The 22,441-nt window shown below is 43.0% G+C and overlaps 1 protein-coding gene and 1 long non-coding RNA gene across 2 annotated transcripts in view; both read left to right on the forward strand.

The window, feature by feature from the left end:
- The window catches only part of LOC125486128 (huntingtin-interacting protein 1-like), a 181,511-nt gene that overhangs the window by 11,712 nt on the left and 147,358 nt on the right, over positions 1 to 22,441 (forward strand). The gene's annotated exons all lie outside the window — the stretch shown is intronic.
- Positions 13,376 to 15,728, forward strand: LOC125486162. The gene is made up of 2 exons (XR_007264851.1): positions 13,376 to 13,595; positions 14,125 to 15,728. It is a non-coding gene; the product is annotated as an uncharacterized LOC125486162 (long non-coding RNA).

Genomic DNA, 22,441 nt, shown 5'->3' on the forward strand with positions numbered 1-22,441 from the left:
GCATCTGATGAAGGGTCTAGGCCCGAAACGTCAGCCTCTCTGCTCCTATGATGCTGCTTGGCCTGCTGTGTTCATCCAGCCCTGCACCTTGTTGTCTCATAATATCAGAGGCTCTGCATTTACAGTCCCTGCACCAACTTAGCAAATCATTTTTGATTTCTATTGGTTGAAAATCTTGAATCCTGTCTTACACTATTAAACAATTTGTGTCCATATATTTTCAGTCGTATTAGTGTTATTGAATTAGTCCTTATTCAGCCTGGTCTAGTGATGTATTTTGTTTATTCATTCATGGGGCGAAGGCGTCACTGGCTGGGCTGGCATTTACTGCCCACCCCTAATTGCTCAGAGAGCAGTTAAGAGTCAACAATATTGTGGGTCTGGAGTCAAATGTAGGCCAGATCAGATAAGGATAGCAGTTTCCTTCCTTAAAGGGCATTAGTGAACCATGTGGATTTTTACTGACTATCGACAATGGATTCATTGACTCCAAATTCCAGATTTTTATTGAACTCACATTCCACCACCTACCATGATGGGATTCAAACCTGGGTCTCCAGAACATTACCTGGGTCTCTGAATTAACAGCGTAGGGATAATACGACTAGGCCATCGCCTTCCCCCCAAGTTTGTATTTGTGGTGTGGACTGATGATCAAATTTGACCAGGGATGTCTGCCTTCCCAGTCATTCTTGGATGCTTGAGATGATGGAAAAATGTCTTGCTTGCTTCCTCCGTTCCAGGTCATAAGTCCTTCTAATGACCTTTAATATTAATTAATATATTTCATTATAATCCGCTTAAATTTCTCTGCCTGATCATTACATTGGTTTTGTGTGTTTCTATTGGCAATTATGTCTTTTTGAGATTCTGTTAACTTTTTTATCTTGACGTGAAATAAATTGTGCTTATGTGTGTAGAATGTTGCACATATTATTGGGTGTCAACTGAGTCAAGTTGGTCACTGAAAACGGTTTGTGATTCAGTTGATTGGTTTTTCTTAGTTGCTAATGAGTATCTTTTTCCAAGCTGTTGATCAAATGCAAATAGCAATTGATTACTTTTAGAACTGTAATTGCCTTGATTTTTGGCTGTTTCTGATGCAAAAAGCACACTTCCAGGTGTAATAAATTAATCTGCACAATTCACATAGCAAACATTTATAGTTCTTGGTCTTTAGCTTAAGTATAATGATAAATCTTCATTTGCTGTTGTGAACTTGTAACGTACACTAGGCTGGTCCAACAATGTGACCTGCTTGAGGGGTCTTCGGGCTCAGCAAGCAGCTGTTCAAAATACTGGTAAGTGTAACTAGAAGATTTTATAAAGAGCTGCTCTTCCAATTTGAGCTTGTCTCTTTCCTGCATATTCATCAGCAATTTTGGAGAGAAGTTGGCTATAATTAGAAGATCAGAGCGATATGAGTGATTTCATTCAGCAGTGATGGTGATTCTGTAGGTTGGGGTCTGGCGGTTTTCAGGGACACACTGTTTTGGGAAGTAGGGGAATGAGAATCGTGTCGCTGCTGGAAGGAGAGGGAGGAGGAGAGGATGAGAATTTGGCTGTAGCTTTGGGATAGGGCTGGCATGGAGAGGGGAAAGAGGCCAAGAGAGCAAGGAAAGTGGCACCTAAAGCAGTGGCATAGCACTGGACAGCTGGACTGTTTAAATGGCTGGGAGGAGGCCTGCATTGTTATTTATTGCTCCTCAGCAACATTAATCATCAAATTTCCTAGACCTGAGTGGGTGTGTGGCTGGGTGAGGAAGTGGGTGAGGGAGTGCCTGGCTGGCTAGGTGGCTGAGTGCGTCGTTGGCTCACTGGGTTTCTGGCTTTGTAGAATAGAATAGGATAGCAATTTATTGTCACTTGTCTTTACGAAAATACAGTGAGATGTGGATAAGTTGCTACAATTTGGCATCATTTTAATTATAAAAAGAAATAATTGAGACCAAGTTAGGACGAAGTTCATCTTTTGTTTCTTCCATGGCAGTCGGGGTTTATGGAGTGGCTACGGAATGCTGCCGAAAAGCTGCCCCTGAGGCCATCGAAGCAAGGATTTCCAGACTGGACCACCACTCTACCACTGCGAAGTCACTGCATCACCCCCATAGCAAGGAGGGACAGACTGGCCCCACCAAGTTGCTGACAGTGAAGCTGTCACTCAAGCCATTGCTACTTCATTTGCTGCCATAACCATGAGAAACGAACTGGAACCACATGCTGCCCCCGCTGCACCACTGCCAGGAGGAATGGACCAGACCCACTGATGAGGAAGTCTTGGATAAAGTTGCAGCCACAACGGCCACGAAGAACGGACATCTGGATCCACCACGCTGCCAGTGTCGCAGGAGGCCCTCGCAACTACCTTTCTCCACCGCAGCTGCAGCAAAGAAGAAGAGGTAAACTTTGATACAAAAGAGAAATGAAGAAACAAAATAAAGAAAAGCAAAGAAGAATATGGCTGGCCGGGTGAGTGGGAGCATATGAACACAGAGCCCGAACACTTCCTACCCTGCTGCTACTGTCTTGGGTGTGTGAAGCTCATCAGATCACGTACTTGTCCTTCTTGCTGTTCTCATCCTTCCTCCCCAAAACTCTATTTAGGAAGCAGGGTGAGGAGCCAAGAACAGACTGAAAGGAAACCTGCTTTTGACCCCCACTTTCATTTGAATTCTCCCGAGGCCAGCTGGGAATGTGCTGTGCCAAAGTCAAATCAAGGCCATTGTTCAATAAACTCAGGTTCTTAGCTCAGCCCTGGTCCCCTGGTGGTCAGAACTTGGAGACCCAGCCTTTCTTTCTCTCTCTCTCTCTCTCTCTAGCTCTGCTTCAAAATCAAAAAAGCAAATCAAGCCTATTGTGTAATAACCAACCATGTAAGTTGAGAGTAGATCATTAATATGTGGTATAATGAGTGTCCAGCAATACATTTAAATGTTATAATGTGGAATATACAATGAATGCTGACCCAGCCAGCAATACCCGTAACTCAAATGAATTTAAAAAAATCTGAGTGTCATGCTCAGTATTTCTAGTGTCACACACGTGATACCATTGTTGTTTGCTATTTATATTTTGAAAGAATTGTTGCCACCTTACCTAATCAAGTAAACACAGTCCTACAAAGTATATAGTATGCTGAGGTGCATCTTAGAAATGCCATGGTGTCCTATTCTTTTGGAGTGCTGACGCTGAACTGACCATCTCAATGTAATGCATCATTTAGCAACCAATACTCTTTATGACATGAGTCAACGTAAATCCCTTTATAATTATGGGTACATAGCACAGAATTTATCTTGATTCTTCTAGTCACATTTGAAGTCAAAAATGTAAGCATGATTGGATTTTCTAGTGTGATTTACTTTAGATTCTGCACAATATTACTACTACTGTACCCTTTCTTTGTTATTACCAGTGACAGACTGTAAATGCCTTTTCATGGGATTTAGAACACCTAAACAGACCAAGTTCTCTCTGCTATTATTTATGCTCGGTATTAACTGTCTTCCATCTTGCACTGTCTACATTGATTAGGGCACTTGGGAGCTGGAAATCTGAGCATGACATATCTTGTTGTTTGACAATGCAGCAGTTTGAACCCCTTTAGATTAGAGGTGTTGTCATTGAGGCTACCTGCAACTGCAGCTGTGTGTTTTTGGAATCATTAGATTGTTTGGTTTCTGGACATTGCTGAAGTTTAATTGCATTATTTCACATAAATTCAGCTGTTTCCCTTCAATGGAAAGAAGTGGAAATGAATCCAGAGTGGATTTTGACCATGCATTTTTGTTGATTTGGGAAGATGTTTTGATCTTAGAGTAGGATAATAGGTCGGCACAACAGTGTAAGCTGAAGGGCCTGTACTGTGCTGTATTCTATGTTCTATGTTCTTCTATGTCAAATATGTATTTTGCACTGATCGTTTTCATGTGCTTGTTATTGCTTCAAATGGACTCTGTTTTTGACTAGCGTTTTTCTTGTGACAGTCAATCCCTAAACAACATTTGCTTCCAACATCATTGAATGAATAATGACTTCCAGTCAATGAATCCCCAGGTGGAATGTATTGGAATTGTGTTGGGGCTGAAGTCAGTTAATATGAGACTGTCTGTCTGCATGCCGATGAAAATGAATGTATCCAACAGCATTATGTTTGAAGCTATTAATTTTTTTTAGAATTTTTGGGAATTTAAGACTGTCCCTTTCAGTTTTCTTCCTTCTTCTACCTTGTACTTGGTTATAGACAGACCCATGTATTTCCATTTACCCTCAGTATCTCGACTGAGTTAATACCTGTAACTGGATTATGAGCACCAGGAAATGCTTTTGAGTGGTGTCGGAGTTGAATCATGTCCTGATTTCACTTAGTGACCAAATATGCACATCTTTGTAACTATGATTCATTTGAAGCGGGTTGTAAAGAGGAGCAATTAACAGCTGGATTTCTGGTTGTTTCCATAACCACTTCCTCATAGCAACACCCAACTGCGCTCTGTGAACTCGAGATCTGAAATTGCGTTGGGATTCTTCTGACCAGTTAGTTCAGACAGTCCAAATTGAAGATTTTAGATTATTATCTTTATCGAACATTCGTTGGGCTCAAGCTGAAGTGTTGTGACGGTTATGAACACTCTGTTTTCGATAGATGCTTTGAAACCATGAAAGGATTCTTCGATAAGGAAAATTTTTTTCCATTGAAAGAAGGATCTGTCATCTTAGGACACATTGGCAGGAATTGGAAGCAGCAGTAGAAGTAACATTTTTACATAGCACATTGTTATGATCTGGAAAGAGTAGGAGCACCAGATTCAATAGTAATTTTCACATTCTGTGTAAATGTTTGAAAGGAAAAAGACTTGCATGGCTGTGGGAAAAGAGCAGCTGAGTTTGATCAGATACTGCTTTCAAAGAACTGGCAAGGTCATGATGGGTAGAATGGTCTCGTTTGCTGGATGTATCTGTTGCTTTGCATTCCAAGCCTATGTATTTTCCTGTCTTGCGACCTTGTGACAGTTAATGAATCTCTTTTAATGCTTTTGACGCTGTCAGAGTCTACATTTTTGTGTTTCACTGAGTCATTCTATTGCATTCCAGCAAAGGTCAGCGGCAAAGTCACTGCCTTCCTGTTTTTGCATCATGAAAGTTCAGACAAAATATTTCGCTTCCCTTCTTAAAGTGTTTTATTTCTTTTTCTGGAGGAGTGAAAGCAGAAATGATTTTGGATCAGTTCCATTATTTAAGGAGCTAAAATGGTAAAAGTAAATAATTAAGGATGATGAGTTTTTTGGTGGGTTTTAGCTGAAGGAACTAAGAGTTTACATTGGGTCTGTGATTCTGATGTGATGTGCTGTCAGTGCTGCAGGATTGAACTGTCCTATGCCAGGCTGGAAGAGAGGAGTCAGTGCAGTGCTCTTCTTTTCCAAAATCGGGCACTTCCAGGCCTACTATAACATGCATTAGATGCCAGTTAATGTTCATGCAGAATATCTTGACACTAACTCTAGTAAAAGCATCTTCTATAGGACAAGTGTGACTTACTTTCTATACATTAGATGCAGACATCATTTTGATCTTCGAGCGGGATTGCCAGTTTGTTTCAAACAGTGTGCTGCTTTTCTTTTCGGAACTAAAAGGTAAAAAGAGCTAGATAATGACTACTCTAAACTTATTTCAATGGGCTTAAGAGTTGGTTGTGAGGAACTTTGATCTGATTTACTTATGGGCCCTCCAACCCAAGCTCCAAGGATAATGTGGTTGACCAGTCTAACATTCAGTCAGTCTCCCCTATATTTGAAGTGATCACCTTCAATCATGCCATCCCTTTTTTCCTCTTTTCGTGTCATGTGCCTCGACTTAACAATTATAATTGCTGAAGCTGTGCAAAAGGCATCCTTTTCATTTACTCTCGACTATCAAATCATTGTTCAAGAAAATTGAAATATAGGTTATTCATCATTCTTCATTAAAACTGGGTATTTCTGGCCAGGGGAATATCAAATGTGTGCTTTGTGGATTTTTTTTTCAGATTTACAACCCATTTGACACCTTGTTGATGAATGTGGGCTGTTGATTTGACCATTTTGGGAAGTATTACACCTGTCTGATACCTAACCCTATTGTCCACATCCATACTTCACTGCGTTCTATCGAAATTGATCAACAACAGCAAGGCTGGCTGATTCAAACCAACATCATTAACTTCTTGCCCTGTTCTCCTGCATCAGTGGGCGCATGCATTACTTGGTTTGGTCGTAAGATGTAGAGAAAACCAAGGTCAAATATTTGATTTCCTGCTTAATGTTGGATGAGCTGTGTTCATTAGTGTGTGGGAGTAGGAATGCTCAGTTGGCTCGCCTCCCACTGAAGGCGTCTAACCTCAGTCTTGAGGACACACTCCAGTGATCTGTCTCAGAGGTGCACCTGTGTACATGACATCTACCACAGACTTTCTATTGTGACTTGTACAGAAGCTGAATATCTCAGTACAAGTCACCAGCTCCAGTTACGGGGAAGATAGCTGTATAGTTGGTACTGGCCTCTCTTTGTGGTTTACCAAGTTTACAGAGGCTAGTGTTAGTGGATGTTAAGAAGTGGATTCACTTCACAGGTAATTCAGCCTGTTAACATGTTGATTCTATAATAACTTCACAGAGGTGGTGCTTAGCAATATATTTACATTGTTACATTGCACTAAACCACTTTCTCTACTTTGTGCCAACTTCCCATCGTCCATTGCCAGGCACCAGTCTCACGCTGCTATGACTAAATAAGGATACTTGGTGCTCCCGGGAGATTAAGTGGAATGAGCCTGAGGCTGCCAATTGTACCTTCCAAACATTTGCCTTTAATGGTTATTTAAACTGAACCCACTGTAGTTTCAAAAGCAGCATAGTGGAGAAACTCAGCACGTCTGGCAGCATCTTTAGAGAGAAAAACAGAGTCAATGCTTCGAGTCCAGTGAGCCTTTGTCGGAACTTTTGTTCTGAAGCTAATGTTGCCAGACCTGCTGAGTCTCTCCAACACTTTGTATTTTTGCTTCAGATTTCCAGCATCCGCAGTTCTTTGTTTTTATACACTGATTACTCTTTCTGCTGATATGAAAATTAGCACTTGTCAGTTGTGCCGTTGGGCGAGGGAGGTGAAAGGTAAATCAGAATTTTGAGTATACAACTCAAGCCCACAATAATAAATGCATCCTGTCTACCCAATGACCATTTGCTGGCTCCTTCTGATGCCTGGTCATTGGGGTGATGATTAGTATTTGTGATAGCCCATGGTCAAATAACTTTGTCAATCATTATTCTTTTACACGTGACCTATGACAATTATTTTACTGTTTTCAGAAGATGATGGCCAGAAGCCATAGAATTGTTCTTCTTTTAATCTTGGATGTTATGAAGAGTAACAGCTTTTTGTGCCTGTCTTCTGCACCTCTCAGAAGATCAACAAATTAGCTGTCTGGGAATAGGTTTCCTGCCCATCTATCAATTCTGGGATAGTGAAGATTGTATTACAGGTGCAAAAATTGAGAAAATTCAATTTTCAATATAAACCTACATTGGAGTGGAGAGAGAATCAGTTTAAGGCAGGACATTGACAATAAACAGTACCAAAGTGATTTGTCTACCAGGGACTGAAATGGATCAAAGATTTTGCAGTGAGTATGTAGTTTTCTGTTTAAAGAATGGGAACTATCAAGTGTTTCACATTAAACCAATTTCCAATTTCTTTGACTTGTATACAGCCAGTCATGTTTGGACTGTTTGTTCCTGTTGAACTTCCTATTCTACTCTTTTTGTGTTGAATTCATATCTGAATTAGCACAAGATGTCTGCTGTCCTGACTGAGTTTAGTACAAATTGTGAATATGGTCAGTACAAGAACATCCCACGTTTGTTGTCGGTCAGTAATTGGGATAGTTTGCTTTGCTAGTTTTGGAGCAGTGTAATCGCACTGTCTGAATCCACTTCCTGTGATCACCTTGGAAAATTACCATCAGTCACAGCTTGGTGAATGCCAGAACAATCCAAAAGAGAGCTGGAATCTCTTCAGAACGAGCCTTCCTGCAGAGAAATGATAGCCATGTTCAAAGTTGTCTCTACTTATCATTGTGCCATGTATTACACAGTATTGAATCAGACTTTTAGTTTGTTTCAAACTATTTATTTTGCTCACACTATTCGACAGTGACTTATTTTTTGCTGCATCTGGCCATTTCCATCTCTGTCCAAATCAAGCTTGCAGAGAATGGACTTATTACTAATATATAGATCTCTTTAAAATATAGATCTCTTTAAATCATGGTTGTCTCAGTACTATTCCTTTGTGTGTACAATTGGTTTCAGCACTACCCGAACTTGAAGAGAGAATGATTTGACTCACTCCAGTTTGCTGTTGAGTGACTCCTTCTGTGTTTAATCAATGTGGGCATTGAGTTTGTGCCTAGTGCTCAGTTAGCCAACCTGTCAACACTCACTTCAACCGTGAGCCTAACCCTCCCACTACTGACCCCTTCTCCCGCCTCCAACACACCCCCTCCTCCTGGACACCACCCCAAGGCCTCCTACTCTCCCTCGACCTCTTCATCTCCAACTGCCATCGAGATATCAATCGCCTCAACCTCTCCACCCCTCTCACCCACTCCAACCTCTCCCCCGCAGAACGTGCAGCCCTCCGCTCCCTCCGCTCCAATCCCAACCTTACCATAAAACCCGCGGACAAGGGAGGCGCAGTTGTAGTATGGCGCACTGACCTCTACATCGCCAAGGCCAGGCGCCAACTCTCCGACACCTCCTCCTACTGCCCCCTTGATCATGACCCCACCCCCGACCACCAAACCATCATCTCCCAAACCATCCACAACCTCATCACCTCAGGTGACCTCCCACCCACAGCCTCCAACCTCATCGTTCCCCAAGCCCGCACCGCCCGCTTCTATCTCCTTCCCAAAATCCACAAACCTGACTGCCCTGGTCGACCCATTGTCTCTGCCTGCTCCTGCCCCACTGAACTTATCTCCACCTATCTTGACTCCATTTTCTCCCCCTTGGTCCAGGAACTCCCTACCTACGTCCATGACACCACCCACGCCCTCCACCTCCTCCAGAACTTCCAATTCCCCGGTCCCCAACACCTCATCTTTACCACGGATGTCCAGTCCCTATACACCTGCATTCCCCATACAGATGGCCTAAAGGCCCTCCGCTTCTTCCTGTCCCGCAGGCCCGACCAGTCCCCCTCCACTGACACCCTCATCTGCTTAGCTGAACTCGTCCTCACCCTCAACAACTTCTTTTTTAATTCCTCCCACTTCCTACAGACAAAGGGAGTGGCCGTGGTTACCCGCATGGGCCCAAGCTATGCCTGCCTCTTTGTAGGTTACGTGGAACAGTCCCTCTTCCGTAGCTACACTGGCCCTAAACCCCACCTCTTCCTCCGTTACATTGACGACAGTATCGGCACCGCCTCGTGCTCCCACGAGGAACTCGAACAGTTCATCCACTTCACCAACACCTTCCACGCCAACCTTAAGTTCACCTGGACCATCTCTAATACCTCTCTCTCCTTCTTGGACTTCTCTGTTTCCATTTCTGGCAACCACCTGGAAACCGATATCCATTTCAAGCCCACCGACTCCCACAGCTCCCTAGAATACACCTCCTCTCACCCACCTTCCTGCAAAAATGCCATCCCCTATTCCCAATTCCTTCACCTCCGCCGCATCTGCTCCCAGGATGAGGCATTCCACTCCCGTGCATTTCAGATGTCCTCGTTTTTCAAGGACCGCAACTTCCCCCCGCCTCAGTGGTCGAGAACGCCCTCGACCGTGTCTCCCGCATTTCCTGCAACTCATCCCTCACACCCCCTCCCCGCAATAACAGCCAAAACAGAATCCCTCTCGTCTTCACGTACCACCCCACCAACCTCCGGATCCAACGCATCATCCTCCGACACTTCCGCCATCTGCAATCCGACCCCACCACCAAAGACATTTTTCCCTCCCCACCCTTATCTGCTTTCCGGAGGGACCACTCTCTCCGTGACTCCCTTGTCCGCTCCACACTCCCGTCCAGCCCCACCACACCCGGCACTTTTCCCTGCAACCTCAGGAAGTGCTACACCTGCCCCTACACCTTCCCCCTCACCCCCATCCCAGGCCCCAAGAAGACTTTCCACATCAAGCAGATGTTCACCTGCACATCTGCTAATGTGGTATACTGCATCCGCTGTTCCCGTTGTGGCCTCCTGTACATCGGGGAAACCAAGTGGAGGCTTGGGGACCGCTTTGCAGAACACCTACGCTCAGTTCGCACTAAACAACTGCACCTCCCAGTTGCGAACCATTTCAACTCCCCCTCCCATTCCTCAGACGACATGTCCGTCCTGGGCCTCCTGCAGTGCCACAACGATGCCACCCGAAGATTGCAGGAACAGCACCTCATATTTCACTTGGGAACCCTGCAGCCCAATGGTATCAATGTGGACTTCACAAGCTTCAAAATCTCCCCTCCCCCACCGCATCCCAAAACCAGCCCAGCTCGTCCCTGCCTCCCTAACCTGTCCTTCCTCCCACCTATCCCCTCCTCTCACCTCAAGCCCCACCCCCATCTCCTACCTACTAACCTCATCCCGCCCCCTTGACCTGTCCATCCTCCCTGGACTGACCAATCTCCTCCCTAACTCCCCACCTACACTCACCTTTACTGGCTCCATCCCTGCCTCTTTGACCTGTCTGTCTCCTCTCCACCTATCTTCTCCTCTATCCATCTTCTGTCTGCCTCCCCCTCTCTCCCTATTTATTTCAGAACACCCTTCCCCTCCCCCATTTCTGAAGAAGGGTCTGGGCCCGAAACGTCAGCCTTCCTGCTCCTCTGATGCTGCTTGGCCTGCTGTGTTCATCCAGCTGTACACCTTGTTATCTCTAACACTCTCTTTGGGTTGTTTTTAGCTTCATCACTTAAGAAATACACTGGTGGACTCGCCCACCTGCTTTATATGTATCCGTTTTCTTCTCCCTTGATTTCCTCCATTATTTTCCAAAGCATCATTACTAAACATCACATAGAATTTATAATTTAGGAATTGACTTTTCTACTCAGCAGGTTTATGCCAGTATTCATGTTCCATACAAGTCTACTATCATCCTTCATTGAATTCTACAACATCATCCTCTATTCCTTTCTCCCCTGTGTGTTAATCAAGCTTCCCTTAAATACACCACTTAACATTTTGATGCAGCTTGTGCAATTTTAAAAAAATTCTTAAATGTTTTTTCTAGTGGGGCTGTCAGACTGTAGTTCACCCTAGGTACTGTCTGCATGGCTGTATTCCTTCCACCCCATGTCTTGATACTTTCACAGATGCTGGTTTCTGTTCTGGGAATAACTCTATAGTGATGTTCATTTATAAAACTCAGTGACACTGTGCCAGTTTTTGCAGCAAAGGAGAAAGTTAGGAGTCCAAGGTGGGTTGTCAGTATATGGGAAGGTCTCCAGAATCATGTTCATGTTTATTTCGGACCAAGGTATCTGAAGACATGCCCATCAGTGGAGGAGCAATTATGATCGAGGCAATCAAGAGATCAGAATGGAGGAGCATAGATGTTGGAGGATTGTAAGACAAGGGGATTTCAGACAGAGGGAGGAGCAAGTTCATGGAGGAATTTGGAATCCAGAATAGAAATTTTAGAATCACGGCATTATTTACCTGGGAGCTGGTATAGGCCAGCAAGCACAGGGCTGATCAGTGAATAGTTTGCAGTAAGTTACAATGGTGGCCGATAGGCCAGTACTCGGAGGGAGCTGATTAATGGGACTGGCAAAGGAACCAGAGGTAACATGAGACTACTTTTTTATTTGCAGTTGGTTGGAGTGCAATGCCTGAAAGATGATAGGAGTAGATTCAATAGAAACATTCAAAAAGGAAATTGGAAAATTACTTGGAGGAAAAGAAATTGAGGTGTATGTTGTGATCGCCAAGATGGTGGCAAAGCTGGCTGCCTGTGCTGCACAGATGGTGCTGGTGACATCACATTGCACGACAGAGCGTTTCTTGCCATGGGCATGTGTGGATTATCCATTAGTCGCAGGGTTGGAGAGCTGAGGTGCAGACGCTGTCCCTAGTAGTGTAGCATGAGCAGTGTGAGAATTGATGATGGGCAGTCACTTGTTTGTTTGATTCAGTCTGTGTGATTTGACCAGGTGGAGATAGCGGCTGGACAGGGTGACTCTGCAATGTATGTGGTGTATGCTGCAAACCTGGAAAATAACGTAGTGGGGTTTTGTTTACCCACAAATGGATTGCACCCTTCAGAGGATGCTGATAATTGTGCAGACACAATGATTTCTGAATTTGGAAGGTGTTGCTGCATTGTAGTTGGGAAATTTAGAGGATACATAGGTCACCACTACCTTCTCAAGGGCAACTCAGGAAAGGCAATAAGTGCTGTCCCTGCCAGCAACATCTGCATGCCATGAAGGAATAAAGTAAGCTGAACCTGGGTGACCTTGCAGATCAGGCTGGGTTACATGCAAGCTGGAGACCGGGTACAGCAAACCTGTGTCTCTCTGCATGTGTGGCACTCTACTACTTGTTGGCATTAAACATAGACAAAAAGATCATTAATTGTATATCTGTACCAAAGAACCAGCAAAGGCATGCTGAGCTGAATGGTCTCCTACTGTGCTGCATCATTTAAGATAGGATGTCACCTGAATGAAATATGAGTGTGTATATAATGTATTTTGAAATGTATTAAATAAATTATCATCTAGTTTCAAAATTTGCTAGTTGGTGAAGTGAGGTTAATTTCTTCAACAGAGATAAAGAAATAGTGTGCTTTCTTAAGGCTAGGAGCATTATAGAATGGATTTAAATTTCACTGACTGAGGCAGTGCATTTACGAAAGAAGCCGCAAGTTTGACCTGAAAAGCTAATGCTGAAGGCTGCAAGGCCCCCAAGTGAAAAATGAGATGCCATTCTTCAGCTTGTGCTTAGCTTCACTGGAGCATTACAGCAAAACAGTGACAGAGATAAAGATATTGGTCAGATGCTGGAAGAGCTCCAACTGATTTTTGGCTTGGGGACCGTGTAGCCTTCAGAATTTGATATCTAGTTAAATAATTTTGGGATCTGAGAACCTTCTTCCGTTTTCTGTGTGTCAGGATGGTGGCAGAGTAGCAGCGCAGCTGAGGGCTCTTTAGCCCAGGAGACTGGAGCTTGTCTATTCTGTTCACTTTTTACCTTTTTTCTTTCTCTACTTCTTTTTAATGCCTCCATATATCATCTTACCTCTTTTAATGGCTTCAGTGGAAGGCGTCTTTTCCTGACATTGGCCCAGCACCGAGGAGGCCTCAAGCCTGGTATGGCGGCCTCATTCTGGAGGAGCGGTCTTGGCTCAGCGTGGCGATCTCATACCGGTGTTGAGGTCTTCGGCAGTGGCTTCTGGACATTCCAGCCGCATGGCGTGGAGGTCTTGTTCCAGGTATTCCAGTGGCCTCGTGCGGCGGTCGCTTTGCCCTGGAGATGCGGTCTCGGTTTGGCAGTCTTGTCCTGGTGTGGAGATCACTTCCTGGTGTGGAGGTCTCCAGCAGCTGGTAATTCCAGAGTTCATAGTTTTAATCAGCTTTTCCCGAACTAAAATTGATCTGAGATGAACTTTACCTCAATTTTTACTTCTTTGTTTCTTATCTATGACTTCTATCATTAACACAGACGCCATGATATGACGACTTGTAAAACTTTTTTTGCTTTTGTTTTGTAAATTTACACATGACAATAAATTGCTATTCTGTTCTGTATCCTATATTCTATTCTATATCCTTCCTCCATACCCCACACAACAGGCCTTGTCATCATATGGACTGCTACCACAACCAACCTGTTGTCAGCTACTACTGGTCCCCTTTAGCAGTTGTTGATTCTCCAGGCTTTGTCTGCCGAACTGCTGTACTCTCTCTCTCTCTGGACTCCATCTTTACTTCACCTATCATTTTACTACCATCTCCACCCCCGCCGGCCCCTTCCTGACCATCTTCAGCCTATATACTAACCTTTTCTTAGGAACAATCAGTTCCAAAGAAGTGTCACTAGACCTGAAAGGTTAACTCTGCTTTCTCTCTACAGAGGTGAAAAAGACATGAATTCGAGTTTGAGCAGTACAGAAGATTAAGCAGGAGCAGCAGCACTTAATGTTATGGATATGGAAATAAGCGGTCTTAGTGATGTTGCGAACATCAGGATGAAAGCTCAACTTGAAGTCAGATGTGACACCTAGGTTGCAAACAGTCTGCTTCATCCTCAGACACAAGGAAGAAAGATGGAGTTGGTGGCTTGGGCGTGAAACTTCAGCCTTGGACTAAAAGCACTTGTTTCGGTGTTCCCAGGATTAAATTACAAGAAATTTCTGCTGGACAAGTAGCTTGGCTGAATGGGTTTGGGGGAAAGAGGAAAGATGATGGACCGCTTATGAGATGTTATTAGATAATTTTGAATGTCATTTGATCCAGAGAAGTATGAACTGATACATTTTGGGAGAAAGAGTCAGAAAGAAATATTTACACTGTGAGTTAAAACATGAGTAGGATCAGAGATTTGGTGGTTACAAAACAAAAATGTTTAAAATTAGGAGCTCAAGTTAGTAAAAGGTAATGTTTTGAAGCAAATCATAAGTAATGCTGGTTTTATAAGTAGGAATATACAGAATGAAACTCATGCTGAATTTATAAAAATCATTGGTTAGGCTAGAATTATGATATTACTTCCACATTACTTTACGCTAAAAACCATGTCAAGGCCATGTAGAGGGTACTGAAGCATCACGTGGGTCTCAGTGAGGTATTGAGGTGATAGGTTTGAGGAAAGACTAGACAAACTGTTGCTTTTGAAGTTTGAGAGGGATTCTGATTTGGATGCTCGATTATGATGAGTATGCACTGAATGTTGCATGAGTAACTAGAGGGTCAAAACTGTCAGTGATAATCAGAAGGAACGAGATTAGTAATTGGACATTTTTTGCATAAATTGCTAAACTTAGAATAGTCTTCAGGAAACTGATTTTAAAAAAAAGACTGCAAGATAGTTGATGAGAGAACTTTTGAAAGGTAATGTGACAAATTGATATCTTTACAAGGAGGTCACACTGTCTGAACAAATTACTAAAATCATTGCGTTGTAAAACTCTTTTGATACCATGATTCTTGAAATTCTTTAGAATTAAGGCAGGATGATCTGGATAGAAATGGTGTGCGGGAATATGGAGAAAAGACAGGAGATTGGTGTGAGGTAATAGAACCAGAGCAGGCACAATGGCTGAACAGCTGTTTCCATGCCATAGTGATTCTGTGACCTGAAGAAGGTTCATTTTTCATTACCGATAGTGAAAAGTTCCGGGATGAGTGAGTCTCACTGAACTGAAAGAGAAATTCATGATAATTTGCAGAAATCTCATAAGTACTTCTTTCATTGTTTTATGTGCCATAGATTTCAAAAAGCGAATTGTGTTTTCGGAGAAGTGGTGTTGTTTTGGTCTGAAGATTTGACTGGTCTCGCCTTTAAACCTGGAGGAACTTCTTTGTAGGATTGAACAGATGTCTATGGAATATGCTTATCTTGCAATGCCACTATAGGTGCTAGTTAAAAGTGTAGTCAGCGTTAAAAAATAATGTTCTGGAGTTTTCTGTAAATAATTTACAGAGTTTGGTATTAAATAAATATTTTATTACAACTTGTCTCAGGATTAGCTCTCTCCTATTTCAGTTGTTTTTCATCATTACTCATTAGTTTCTTCGATATTTATACAGTGATCTAAATGGAGTTTCTCCATTTTTGTTAGCCACTGTGGATTCAGGTTTCTAAATGCTCTGGTCTTTGCAAAGTTGTTTCTCCATCTCCTGGAGGCATTGCTTTCTATTGGGATATGGGTCCAGTGGCATTAGATACTGCTGTGCCAAGCACAAGTAGCAATGCACAGGCTCAGACATTGATTCTCAGCTGACTGGAGCAGGATCGAAGGGCTAAGTTGCTGCCTTCTGCTTCAGTTTCCCATGGTTATTAGGATGGAGTTGGGGTGAAAGAGACAATTACATTCAAGCCCCCATTCACTGTACACCAATATACACCTTCTAGTAGAGGTTGTTAGATGACTAGGTACCTTGTTAGGTACCTTGACTAATTAATTTTTTAACCCCTATCCGTTTCCTAACACCAGATTATCGAAGATGTTTGTGAAGATGTAGTGAAATCACAGAAGAGACTGAAGGAGGAGTATCAGCAACACCTAATGGCATGAATGAAATTCCTCCAAGCATATCTCCACCACCAATAGATTCAATAGAAGAACCATCAAACAAATGGTGATTTTTTAAAAATTCAGATCCATGAACATTTGGGATATCTCCTGCAAGATCAACTACTATAGACTAGATATGGTCTGGATGGCAGATAAGTGTCTTTTCCACTAGGTCCTGGTTTCTTAATTCTCATATGGCTAGCGTTCCAGGGAAGGACAAAGTAAATGCTACACACACACTCTTGAAGCTCTCCTGAGGCCTGACAACATTGACATTTATGATTGGGAACATCTTGCTAGCAGTTGATTAAAAATGGTGACAACTTGTCCATTAAATTGTATCATGCTTTTAATACAAATACCCCACGGAAGATGTAGAGTGGTGGCAGAGAAGGAAAGAAAAGGAAACAAATCCTGCACTCCTGAACTCATTGCCTCATGGGACATTCAGTACTGTGTCCCCAAAGGTCTATAGATCAAGAATTGGCCTGTTTGATCACTTGAAGACTGATGGCAAAAACTCACAATCCTAAATATGCATTATCCTTGAATTGAGGGGAAGTGAAAATAGACTAGTCTAGCTCAGTATCATGCATACACTAAGAAGGTACAATCACTGCTCCTCACCAGTCCAATCCAGCTTGCTATATTTGCTTTGTTAATTCCAAAGTATTTGTTCTGTACCAACAAGTCCACAGAATAGCTGACTTTTCAAACTCCTATTATGGGCTAACACAAAAACAAAATACTGTGGTGCAGGAAATCAGATTAAAAAAATGGCAAATACTGAAATCCCAGAAAGAAATGGTAATTTGACAGATATGCTTGGTTTTGTTTGACTAGTTAACATAATCACATGAAGACAGAAGTTTGTTACACAAAAGAAGAATAAAATAAAAACCAAGCTATTTAAAGCAACTTCTTTCTCAGCACTATCTGTTAGAGATTCAAATTCAAAGAAATTACATCCTTATTTCAAATCTTATGTTTCTATTTACCTGATACCTTACAGTTTCTTTCCTTTGGACTGTGGAAACAATTTGATGAGTCCTTTCCAAATCTGCCTACACGAACTTCTCACGAACTTGAGAAGCTAAATTTTCTCAGTTCTAATAACAAACAGATTTCAAGCCAAACTGTCATGTTTTGGAAGCCATACAAGTTATATCCTTCTTCTAGGTTTATTGCTTCGCTCAACTGCCTTGAATTCCTGTTCCTGAACTTGCTTCTAAACTCAACCTTGGAGTTTCTGAACTGAGCTAAAACAATCTACTTAACCTTAGCTTTGTTTTCAGTTCAGAAAAATCTAATGACCTTAAATGTTTGACCCTGCTATCATAAACCTAACAGTATGAGCATCTTTCCATTAAACCACAGGAATATTCAATTACCTGCTTTCTGACGATTGCTGAATTAGGTCACTGTTTTGGAAGAATTCTTTGATCCTTTTTTGAAAGAAAACTAATGTAACCAACACCATCTGCCTCTGTTTTGGGATCAGAATTCCAAAAGTAATGTGCAATAATTTTCATAACAAGAGAAACCAGTGTTAATTTTCAGATCTGTGACCTTACATTTCTGATCAACAGGCTGTTAGGAGTGATCTCACTTAAAAGCTGATCGCAAAATCAGGTTAGCACTCGAGTGGCATCTCCACTTGCCTGGATTGTTCTGCTGTATATTGCTGTAACGCTAAGACCAAATGCCCTCCCCCATCCTTTTCATGTTGTTGGCTGATGCATTTCAAACCCTAAGCTTCGGAATACCTTCTCAAACTTCTGACTTTCCACTTCAACCAACTCCTTAAAACAGCTCTTTGAGCAAGATTTTAATCATCTGTTTTGGTTACTCCTTCGACTAGGTGTCAAATTATATTGTATTACATTTCTGTGAAGCTCCTTGGAGTAATTTTCCGGTTTAAATGTGTTGGAAGAGTGCTGATGGATATTATGAGAAGCATGTGCTTTAAGATTTGAAACATCTGCATTCTTTTGATAGGACACAATGGAGATCTGATGTGAGTTGCACTAATCTATATTGTTGTGCTGTGCTTCAAGAAGATAAAGAGGTTTACAATCCACGGAAGTAATATTATGGCTTTGTAAGGTGTCTTCACTCATTTGAGTTGCAGTTAAAATCTGAATACAGAGTAGAAGCGGACAGCCTGAATGATCTGGCTTTATGATTCGATTAATCCATGTTATTGTGCAACTGTTGCATAGTTGGTATTGTATTTGATGAGAATGTTACTGAGTTGATGTATCTTAATGCTATAGTATGCAGCACAATTCTCATTGGATGTATGGGTGATATTGCAAGCAAATCCTCAGCCACTTCAATGATTGACATGACATTTATTCTCACGTGTTTGCTAGAAGTGCTGACCCATCCTCACCTCTAATAATGGTGCAACTGTACCCCAGTGAGAGTCAGAGCCTTGAGAAAAAGGGAGAATTTGAAGATTTAAGAGAATCATAAATCTGATTTTTACTCTGCTTGGTTGCCTGATCTCAATGGGGCTATGGAGCACATTAGTTGGTCTTTATTCTCATGTCAAATAGCCCACAAGAACTCAGGGACTTGCACAGCCTTCTGACTATCCTTCCTGTGCAAGGGTGATAAATAACCTTTTTCGATAATTTTTTTGTGTGTGTGACCTGTTTGTTTCACTGCCAGGTCCTTTTCAAATTTGTTCCGTGGCCACACATTTTAAAGGTTGCGCACAGCCTGTTTGTTCCCTGCTCCAGATCAATCCATCTACCTGTGCAGAGGCAATATTGGCCATGTAATAATTTGCCACAAGGGCATTCCATCTACTTGACTTACAATTTTCATCTGACCTTGATGTGTAAATTGGACTGGATTTTTGATTCATTTTAAGTCTTCATTCAGGGACTGATTTGAGTTGGAATGCTAAAGTTTATATAACGCATCACACAGCGGAAGCTTTTCAGGCACCTTCAGTATATTGTGCTTTTCAAAATACTTCAAAGGTAACGTAGTTTCTAAAGATAAGCATTTACACTTTTCATGATCACCAGATGTCTCAAAGTGCTTTAAAGCAATTAAGTACCGTAGTTTTGAACTGTCGTCACTTGATTTAACATAGGAAATGTGACAGCCTTTGTAGTTTAAGACCATGGTCTCTTCTCATTAAGATTAACTATTGTTTTTTTTCAACCATTGTAAATCAAGTGGGCCCTTTTAACCAGGCAAGAAAAGGGGTTAATGGTACAAACTACCCCAGTCATAAACTGGTAGTGGTTGGCATTTCAGTGTTTGAAACAAATAGCTTGCAGCAAAAAAGCATCGATGTGTTGAAAAAATAATCTATTGTTCATTGAAAGGTAATTATTGGCTAGCAATCTGGGATAACTGCCTTCCTCTTGTCCAAAATAGTGACATGGTATCTTGTACAGTCAGTCAAGCAGGCACAGGGCCTTTGGCTAAATGTCTCAACTCAAAGACACTGCTCTAATCCTCCGATCTTGCACCAAGTGTCAACTTGATTTTCATGCTCAAGCCATGGAGTGGGACTTGGGCCTGGAACCTTCATTACTTAGGCAAAAGTACAAACCATCTGAGTCACGTTGACTCGAATTTTCAGCCTCAGCAGTGTGTTAGCAAACTATTTGACTAAGAATAAGCTCCATTTTTGCAGCAGCAGCGGGAGCAGTGAGAGCGAGGACCAGGGGGCTGTCGGGAAGGTAAGTTAATCGTTTAAAAGCTTACCTCGTGAATAGGCGGAGTGCACGCTGAGCAGGAGCGGACACGGGATGGCTGAGTAAGTGAGGTAATATATTTGGGCGGTTGCTTTACCCGAAACACTACTTAGATAGTGTCTCCCACCCATCCTCCTCCGCTAACCAAAAAAAAAGCTTCTGAGCGCTGATTTGTAAGGTTACTAGTTTTTTTTTCAGAATTCAGAACAGTGGGAATGGATGTTAGGGCAGTTGCGTGCTCCTTCTGTAGAATGTGGGAGGTAAGGGTCACCGCTAGTGTCCCCACTGACTTCATCTGCGGGAAGTGCACCCAACTGCAGCTCCTCAGAAACCGCGTTAGGGAACTGGAGCTGAAGCTGGATGAACTTCGGATCATTTGGGAGGCTGAGGGGGTAATTGAGAGGAGTTACAGGGAGGTAGTCACACCTCAGGTACAGGAAAAAGACAGATGGGTTACAGTCAGGGGATGGAAAGGGAACAGGCAGACAGTGCAGGGATCCCCTGTAGCCGTTCCCCTCAACAACAAGTATACCATTTTGGTTACTGTTGAGGGGGGACGACTTACCAGGAGTAAGCCATGGGGTACAGGTTTCTGGCACAGAGTCTGTCCCTGTTGCTCAGAACAGAAGCGGGGAGGGGAGGAGAGCATTAGTCATTGGGGACTCCATAGTAGGGGGGACAGATAGGAGATTCTGTGGGAACGAGAGAGACTCGCGGTTGGTGTGTTGCCTCCCAGGTGCCAGGGTCCGTGATGTCTCAGATCGTGTTTTCGGGATCCTTAAGGGGGAGGGAGAGCAGCCCCAAGTCGTGGTCCACATAGGCACCAACGACATAGGAGGAAAAGGGATGGGGATGTAAGGCAGAAATTCAAGGAGCTAGGGTGGAAGCTTAGAGCTAAAACAAACAGAGTTGTTATCTCTGGTTTGTTACCCGTGCCACGTGCTAGCGAGGTGAGGAATAGGGAGAGAGAGCAGTTGAACACGTGCCTACAGGGATGGTGCAGGAGGGAGGGATTCAGATACCTGGATAATTGGGGCTTATTCTGGGGTAGGTGGGACCTCTACAAACGGGATGGTCTACACCTGAACCAGAGGGGTACCAATATCCTGGGGGGGAAATTTGCTAATGCTCTTTGGGAGGGCTTAAACTAATTCAGCAGGGGGATGGGAACCTGAATTGTAGCTCCAGTGTACAGGAGGTTGAGAATAGTGAGGTCATGAATAAGGTTTCAAGGTCGCAGGAGTGTACCGGCAGGCAGGAAGGTGGTTTGAAGTGTGTCTGCTTCAATGCCAGGAGCATCTGGAATAAGGTGGGTGAACTTGCAGCATGGTTTGGTACCTGGGACTTCGATGTTTTGGCCATTTTGGAGACATGGATAGAGCAGGGACAGGAATGGTTGATGCAGGTTCCGGGGTTTAGATGTTTCAGTAAGATCAGGGAAGGTGGTAAAAGAGGGGGAGGTGTGGCATTGTTAGTCAAGGACAGTATTACGGTGGCAGAAAGGACGTTTGATGAGGACTCGTCTACTGAGGTAGTATGAGCTGAGGTTAGAAACAGGAAAGGAGAGGTCACCCTGCTGGGAGTCTTCTATAGGCCTCCGAAAAGTTCCAGAGATGAAGAGGAAAGGATTGCAAAGATGATTCTGGATAGGAGCGAAAGTAACAGGGTAGTTACTTTCCAAATATTGACTGGAAACGCTATAGTTCGAGTACTTTAGATGGGTCAGTTTTTGTCCAATGTGTGCAGGAGGGTTTCCTGACACAGTATGTAGATAGGCCAACAAGAGGCGAGGCCACATTGGATTTTGTACTGGGTAATGAACCAGGCCAGGTGTTAGATTTGGAGGTAGGTGAGCACTTTGGTGATAGTGACCGCAATTCGGTTATGTTTACTTTAGTGATGGAAAGGGATAGGTATATACCGCAGGGCAAGAGTTATAGCTGGGGGAAAGGCAATTATGAGGCGATTAGGCAAGATTTAGGATGCATAGGATGGAGAAGGAAACTGCAAGGGCTGGGCACAATTGAAATGTGGAGCTTGTTCAAGGAACAGCTACTGCGTGTCCTTGATAAGTATATACCTGTCAGGCAGGGAGGAAGTGGTCGAGCGAGGGAACCATGGTTTACTAAAGAAGTTGAATCTCTTGTCAAGAGGAAGAAGGAGGCTTATGTAAAGATGAGGCGTGAAGGCTCAGTTAGGGCACTTGAGAGTTACAAGTTAGCCAGGAAGGACCTAAAGAGAGAGCTAAGAAGAGCCAGGAGGGGACATGAGAAGTCTTTAGCAGGTAGGATCAAGGAAAACCCTAAAGCTTTCTATAGGTATGTCAGGAATAAAAGAGTGACTAGAGTAAGATTAGGGCCAGTCAAGGACAGTAGTGGGAAGTTGTGCGTGGAGTCCGAAGAGATAGGAGAGGCGCTAAATGAATATTTTT

The sequence above is a fragment of the Rhincodon typus genome, chromosome 26 (assembly GCF_021869965.1).
Source record: "Rhincodon typus isolate 14 chromosome 26, sRhiTyp1.1, whole genome shotgun sequence".
Taxonomy (NCBI): Eukaryota; Metazoa; Chordata; class Chondrichthyes; order Orectolobiformes; family Rhincodontidae; genus Rhincodon; species Rhincodon typus.